Below are 8,370 nucleotides of genomic sequence, written 5' to 3' on the forward strand. Positions count from 1 at the left end.
GAAGCATATAATTTATGAATACATCTCTTTTATTTGTTATGAATTTTATTGAATAAGCATTCTAATTCAAATATATTATGATTGATATATTATAGTAATGCATTTTTATGGGTATATATGACAGATTATATCGCTTAGCGTACTTTGAAATATTATTGCGGTATTTCTTTTATTTAATCAGATAAACGAAGCGTTTAAGATCAAAGTTAGCTCAATATATATTTTTAAAAATAACAGGAGAGACGCAGGAATTAACGGAAATATTTCTTGCTCGGCTCACTCAATTTGATGTAAGAATTTTTTTGTATTATTTTTTAATTTAACCATTTTGTCTAGTTATTAACAAGTAAAAATAATTTGAATTATACTGGTTTTAAAACAAATGGGCCCTTTTTTTCTCATTTTCTTTCGAAATTCGCATGTGTGATATTTCATTATTACGTAAACCAATGCCTATAAAATGAAAAATGCGAGATCATGAAGCAACTTGTTATATTAATGTTGTTCATAATGCACATGTGTTTCCAGTTGAAGCTTTATTTGGGCTGGCGACGAATTAAAACCGATTTTTGGCAGCGGTTTTCGACCTGATTCAGATTTAGTTGTTCAAATTATCTTGTTGATGTGATAGTATCGATCAAGCAGTATCAAGTTACGAAGGAAAAACCTTTTAAATAATCATGAATTAAGCTAATATTGATACCTAAACGCATTAAATATGGTTAAACTGATCTGCTCTTAAAAGTAGTGTTAATAAAAACTAGACTTTTTGGATCATTTTGTCTCGTTATTGAGACAACCTAGAACATTTCGCATTCATTAGCCTAACAGCATCAAACGAATCTGCATCCAAGAAAATGAAATAATTTAAATAAATATGTTTCAATTTTAAGCTTTTGGATATTATCTACCAGAAGACTCCCTACTTGTCATGAAACTAAAGCCTTAGTGTATAAGTCCTTATTTCGGGGCACCCGTGTGGTTCTGTACAAGTTCTTTCCTGCGTTTTCCGTTGGTCTCTATTTTGTGAAGTCGATTAGCTACTGGTATTGATGATGACGGCATGTCCATGGTGCGCAAATGGAAAGCTTTAGATTGCTCGACAGCTTTGAAGTCGAAGTTTTGTCGAAGACAGCTTTGGCGACTTCAACTGCTACGTCTTGAAAAATCTGTTTGCGACTGAAAGATTAACTTGGGTCGGTACCAACAATCTAAATGTAAAACAGCTATATGACATCGCGCAAGTCATACTGATCAACAGAGGAATAATGATAAGAAAATATGATGATAACGTTTAATGTGAAAACAGAGTCATAATTAGCAATAGGGTGTTAAGCATGTTCTCGTAAAAACTTGATGTCAAGTTCATTATAGCGTATAATTTCTTGCTTGCGTAAAATTTTCCTCTTACGCTCTAATGTGCGTAATGGGAGCCATGGTTTTACTCTGTTTTTAAATTAAACTCGTATTTTTAAATAATACTGAATTACTTAGATGTCATGCATTGGTAATGCATTAATTAGAACATTGAGCTGATGAATAAATTTGTAACATTTATTACATGCATTTATGTATTTGTATTTACGTACAATATTACAAATATTATTTAGGTATTTTAACTTGCTTTTTAAAATGAGTTTCACTGCAGAAAACTTTCCTTCGTTGAAGTACGATATTAACAATTCCTTTAATTTACTACAAATGCATTCAAGCTTTCATTCATTTAATATCCGCTATAATTCATCATTAAATCCGCAGTCAAACTTTAAACGAGTAACACGAAGTATTACTGACAGAACGATACATTTTCAACTCAATGTATGTATTTGGCAGCAAAATCAAACTACGTTTTGTATTTTTCAAGATCTTTGGACAGGAAACAGCATTTTCAAAAGAAAAAACACATATTATTCCATTTTAACATTTTACACAAAATTATTTCGACTTAACTAGCGTATACGAATAGAAGTATGAAATCAAAAATTACATTTTTGATGGAGTTACTCAGATATCACAAGTTTGAATACCCAATCTGTTTATACACTAGAGTGGTTCAAAATACATGCAAAAAAAAAAGTTTCTCATCGATAGCAGTTTTAGACTTGTGGATAGTAACATACTGGAAGATTTTTAGCTTCCTATTTCAACTGAAAGAGGGTGCTCGACCCCCTCCCCGAAACTTCATAAGTATGGAGAGGAGGGTTAAAAAATACAATGAACTGAAAAAATAATGCTACATACACGAGTAATATGCATATACATGGCAATAAAATAATTATTTGAAAAAAAAAAAAAAAAACAGCTGGGGAAATTAAATGTTTCTAAATTTGTGACATTTTCTATGCTACGGCTAATGTTAAATTAAGGGGTTATTGAGCACCGTCGTAAAATTTGAGTAAGAAGCTAAAACTTTTACAGCATATTACTAATAGTAAGTCTAACAAAATAGGGAGTGTCCTGGACTCCAGCTAAAAATGTTTTTTTGAACCACCCTACTATACACATATACTTTTACCTCATCTAGTTAACTTTTGAACTTCGCATGTGATCTGACAAATATTTGAAACCGGGAATTACTTGAAGAATGTATGTATTTTGATAAGTCATGTTGCTGCCATTGTTCTTTTTATTAGGAGCACTGAATGATTGCATTGAGGTATCTAATCAAAAATAAGTAATCAAAGTATTTCATTTCAAAGCACTTTCAGTCAGGCATTTAGAATATACGCAGTATACACTTAGAGTATATATAAATGTTTTCTGTTAAATTTGAATTTTATCATGATTGAAATAAAGCATTGTATTCTACTCAAATATAGAAGCATCTCCAAAACAATTATTTTATGGAACATATCTAGCGCAACTTAATGTTTGATATAGTTCCTGACATTATTTCAAAAGTGATTCTTGCATTTTTCTTCTCACATTTTTTTTTTTGTTTTTTTTAAATAGAAACATGTTTACTAATATTATTGATTACTATTGAAACAAGTCAAATAATTAGTTAAAAACCGGAACCCACCATGCTTAAGTTCAACCTTGAAATTACTTTTTAAAGATTTGTTAACAAAATTAACTTTATCATTACTATTATTTTTCATTGTTTTTGGCAACAATTAAAAAGCGGATTTCGAGTGGTGTTTAGTTTTCTCGTCTCTACATAGTATAAAATGAAGCAAAACTCAAGAACTACCCGGTCGATTTCGCTGAATTTTTTAGTTTTTTTTTTTAATTTCGTAAAAGATTTGCAGACCGGTTTGAAAAAAAATCGATGAATACTTCCTTTTTTATTCCAATTTCGTTCCAATTTTCACACAAATTCTCGAATATAGGGATGAATAAATACTTGCACATATTAATATTATATAACGTTGCAAAGGGCATAATTTTCCGCGTTCTACGCAATTTGTTTTAATGCTATAACTTAATTACGGCAGGAGTTATTCGATTTTTTACTCGAATTTATTTAGGTTTAACTGAAATTTCGGCACTACTTTCTTCATTAAATCTATCAATAAAAAATGAAGGAATTTTCCCACAGTTTTCTTTTTGACACTATTGGAAAAAGCGGCATTTTTTAATACAGATCTATCTCGACCTATGGTCAAAAAACTAAGCTTCTATCTCCAAGAGAAAAAAAAATACAAGCTGTTTTAAATCAAGCTCGAAAAATCTCATCTCCATTCAAGTTGTTAACCATTTATTTTTTGTTTCCGTGGTTACGCCTTTAAATCAATTGTTTCTTTCTTTCTTTCTCTCTGTCATCATTGTTTGAAAGGGAAATTTTCCATATTTTTTTTTCATTTTATTTAACCTTGATTGTTGAACATAGTCACTTGACACAATTTTTATTTTCAAAGTAGACCGGGCAAAGCCGGGCAACGCGTTAGTTGTTTATAATCTACTTTCCTCATCAAAGCATACAATTTTGTTGGGAATATGCCTAAGTCAAGAGCAGAAAGGACAAAGACGTGATGTGAGAGAAAACTTGCGGGTGAAACAACAGTTCAGAATGTAAAAAAAAAGGAAAGGAGAAGTTTCACTTCTATCGTGTGTCTTCAAGACACACATTTTTTTCACGCGCTGAAAAGAAACAAAATCGTCTCCTGTGGGAAAAAAATGTCTGCTCTTTTATGAAGTGACACATTGTAAAAAAAAATATGCATCTGGTCGTACGTACTGGCTGTTCCCCAGATCATACTCTATTTTTACATTACCACACGCATAGAGTAATTACGATCATTCTAGACATGTTACTTGCCTTGTTTATTCTTTGTATATGCAATTCCTATTCATTTACGCAATCGGACAGGGAAAAGTTAAAAAAATGTTTTGATTTAAAATGTAATTAAAATGAAATACAGGTTAAAAAATTCAGAACTTTTGGAAACAATGCTGCAAGTAATTCACGTTGTTTTTATACATCGTTTTATGTTCAATTCTGATCATCAGCGACATTAAATGCAGGAAAAGGATCTTGAAACATTTCAAATATGTATGTGCTACACTTGTTTAAAACAATTTAAGATTCATGGAGCATAGTGTTACATGGACCTTAGAAACCATAAAACGTTAAATTTTTTTAATGTAAATCATTTCTTCAATCTTCTTTTGAATCACAAAACATATTCCACAGCTTTCCAAACTAAAACTTGAGCCTGTATTGAAAATCTTATAACTCTGTTTTTACAAACTAAAAAACACTACTAACGTGTCTTATACATTTATTTTTTTGCGTATTTATCAAAAAAAAAACATTGAATTCATTCCCATATTTCTGTATTTATAAGGATTAGTTTAACCTGCTTTTGATCCTTTTTAGAATGATATTTTATCACAATACGTTGATTTCCTTTATCCCTCGCATTCAGGATTACTGTGAAGAATGATGTTATAAGACTTCTTAGCGTTGCTGCTAGCTATAGTTTAAGAAGAAAAAAACTTTCCTTGATTTTTTTTGGATGATTTTGAAAACAAATTCTTATTTTTTTCAAAAAAGATATTTTTAAAGCATAGGCTTTGTTTTGAACTTTTTGTATCTAGTGAAAAATACTTCGTAGAAACGATTTTGTTGTTGACATTTTAGTAGATGTTTTTGAAAGAAATAACATGTTTTCTGAGTACAATATATAAAAATAAAATATTTTATGCTGAGGGCAGAAAACAACAAGAAACAAGGAGTTAGTGAAGTTCAAAAAAGTAAACAAGTACGAGGTGTGTATTCTTTAATTTAAGTTTCAGTTTTAGTTGTTCTCTCATAGTAGGATAAATTTAGGTTGAAAAAAAAAAAAAAGAAATTGCGAGATTGTTTTACGAATTGAATTTGGTTTGCTTGTATCAAAGCACACGACTCTGTTTCTGATTGGTACAACGTGATTCTGGTACGTATATTACCCCAACCCAAACTAAAGCAGTTAATATCGAGATGATGAATAAGCTCACAAAATTCAAATCCAATGAAAGAAATAAAAATGAGTTATGCTTTGACATATTTAAACTTATTTTTTTAAAGAAATGCGTATTATTTTTAAGCACGGAACAAGATGAAAGGCGTCTTACAATTTTTGTGATTATCGCACAAATTAAACCTTTTTCGATGACGTTTTCAACAAGTCACGTGGACGATATCGCATCCAAGTTAATTACGAACTGTCCCAAAATCGAGTTTCTAGCTCCTGTCGATTGTTCGCTAAAGTTACGCAGGTTTAGTAGTTTCATCTCGAGTTAGAAATAAACCTTAAAGTGTTGCAAGGATTACACTAAGGATCATACCATTTTCACTATGGTATATTTCCTTAGGGTTTCCTATGTGTGCCGTCATTTTCATTTCTTGATGATAAATTTTTAACTCTCCTAGTCGCGTTCTTCCGTCTTGTTCAGCACAAGTTCTCCAACTATTGCTTTTTTCCATATATGTATTGGTTTAACTTCTTTCAAAAGAATCACACATTTCCAACTCCTACAATCGGCCTGCAACATCGGTTCTGTATGTGAGTAGATCACTTAGAGAAATAAAGATTGTGTCCTTTATTGGACATTTTGTCGTTTTACATGTCGTTTTACACCTTTCGGTGCGCATACGTGAGTTTTAGTCACTATGCTCTGGTTTGTATACGGAAACTTATCCATTTTCTTCAGAACTAAAAAGTATACCACATTCTTCACTGCAGAAAATCCTTTCAGTGTAATAGGAAGTCCTTCAATCGAGGTTAAAACTCTACTTTTAGTAGCTCTTGAAATTCTGATAACACTTAACCACAATTACAATTAAAAAGTAAAAAGCCTACTTCATTTAACACAAATGAAAGCTACCTAAGTACTTTTTTATATTTTTTTAACGCAAACAGAAAATCTAAAATAAAATTTCTAAATTTACGTGTTTTTTTTAGACAACAAGACTAAGTTGTTGCGCATAAAAGGTGTAATGGATTAGAGACAGCATGCATGCGCAGTGGCCAGAGCACTAGCCACTGCATGCATGATGCCTTCTCCACAAAACTATTTTAGCTATGTGATTGCAGTCACGCTTCTTTACACTGGAATAAAATTTAGTTCCGAGTTCATTGACAATGTAACAATTTTAGGAAAAATCTCAAAGTATGAAAAATGATCTCCCCCTCTTCTTCAAATGTTGAAAACAATACATCTTCTCACTTGATACAAGTGCAACCACTTTCCCCGTTTTTAGTTTCCCATTTTTAGTGTTTTGTAACACTCTCTCCTCTGGTTATCAACCTCATAACTCATTATTACACCTATATGGTCTCATTATTACACCTAACATCGTAATGGTGCATTTCTGATTCAGAAAAATATTGCGAAATGTTTTTGATTTAGCACCTAACACAATCTTTTAGTAATGTATATTCTTGGGATATGAAAACAGCATTTTTAGTAGCCTGGGTAAGGTTTTAAGTGGGTAGGTTGTTATGCACTTAAAAATTCAATTATAGAAGAGTGTCTTGAAACTTTATTTTTGATGGTTCTTCTGTGTTTGTGCAGACATAAGGTGCAAAGTTTAAGGTTACTTAAGCATTGATGAGATAAATTCGGATGATTAATAGTATAATAGAATTATGCTAAAAAATGAGCATTAAAATTTTTCATAGAAATTGCGCTTTATCAACCATGATGGAAGTTAAAATTGAGTCGTAACTAAAATTGAACTGTCTATATTCGACTTAGTTAAACATAAATTTCTATGTTTAAATAAACTATTTAGCTTTAATGTCATTAGTTTGCAGTTAGTTAACTGCTTTAAGCTCTTTTTTGTAAAATAAAAGTTTTTTTATGTCAGCGCCAAACTAACATAATAAAAATCAAACTAGTCATTTAAAAAACTAAAGCGATCAATAAACAAGAAATAAGTTGCACATAAAGTGCATTTCATGATTCGAAAAATTCTTGAGCATTTCTTTTCTTTTATAAACATGTAACCCGAATTTGTTGTGAGAAAAACTTAAAAAAAAAGATATGTTAGAAAACTTGGTCTAACACTGATGAAAGTAATATTGAGGGTTTCTATGCGTGTATTCAGGGCTCAGAGGTTTTTTTTATCTATGAATTCTTATTTACGAATGTAGTATTGGCTTATATATTGAGGAAACTAAGAGTTTTTTTTTCCCTTATTAAATTTAAAAAAAAAAAAAAAAATGGAAAAATAAAATTCAAGTTCCAGTAAGAAATAAATCTCAGAACTTTCTTTGAACTTCAATTTTGAGAATCAATCATAATATACTGAAAAAAAAACTTCACTTTAAAAGGGTAACTCTGTTGAAGTTATAATAAAACACTACCGTAAGATAATAAAACAAAACTCTGGCAGCGGTGGGATTCGAACCCACGCCTCCGAAAAGCCTGGTGCCTTAAACCAGCGCCTTAAACCGCTCGGCCACGCTACCACCACTCGATTTAATTTCAAAAGACAGTTGAAAATTTACCAATCAATTTAAAAAAAAAATGTTATTTGTTTTAAAAAATGTAACGCTGTTGTAGTTTAAATATAAACATGCTTGCATCACCAAATTTACGATTAAAAATACCAGTTGGCTGGTAAGAGGAAAAATAACACTCTGGCAGCGGTGGGATTCGAACCCACGCCTCCGAAGAGACTGGTGCCTTAAACCAGCGCCTTAGACCGCTCGGCCACGCTACCACAATGCTGAAACAAACAAAAGGAATTTAGTTGACTTATCATTAGTCTCATAAACTGATAATGAACGATAACAGCTGTGAATAGGCGAAGCAGGAGGGGTACAAATTAAGCACATCCTGCTGCTGCGCCATTGCGCTATAAATGCCATTTCCCCTACAGCCGCTTCCAGCTGCTATTTTTAATTTCAGAGGGGATTGTTCCTTTCCGCGTTTAAA

At 31.5% G+C, this 8,370-nt stretch overlaps 2 non-coding genes across 2 annotated transcripts; both read right to left on the reverse strand.

Moving 5' to 3' along the window:
• Window positions 1-7,819: 7,819 nt before the first annotated feature.
• Trnal-aag (transfer RNA leucine (anticodon AAG)) lies at window positions 7,820-7,901 on the reverse strand. Its single transcript has one exon. It is a non-coding gene; the product is annotated as a tRNA-Leu (tRNA).
• Window positions 7,902-8,073: 172 nt separating this feature from the next.
• Trnal-aag (transfer RNA leucine (anticodon AAG)) lies at window positions 8,074-8,155 on the reverse strand. The gene has a single exon. It is a non-coding gene; the product is annotated as a tRNA-Leu (tRNA).
• Between the last annotated feature and the right edge of the window lie 215 nt (window positions 8,156-8,370).

Source organism: Uloborus diversus, chromosome 6 (assembly GCF_026930045.1).
Source record: "Uloborus diversus isolate 005 chromosome 6, Udiv.v.3.1, whole genome shotgun sequence".
NCBI lineage: Eukaryota > Metazoa > Arthropoda > Arachnida > Araneae > Uloboridae > Uloborus > Uloborus diversus.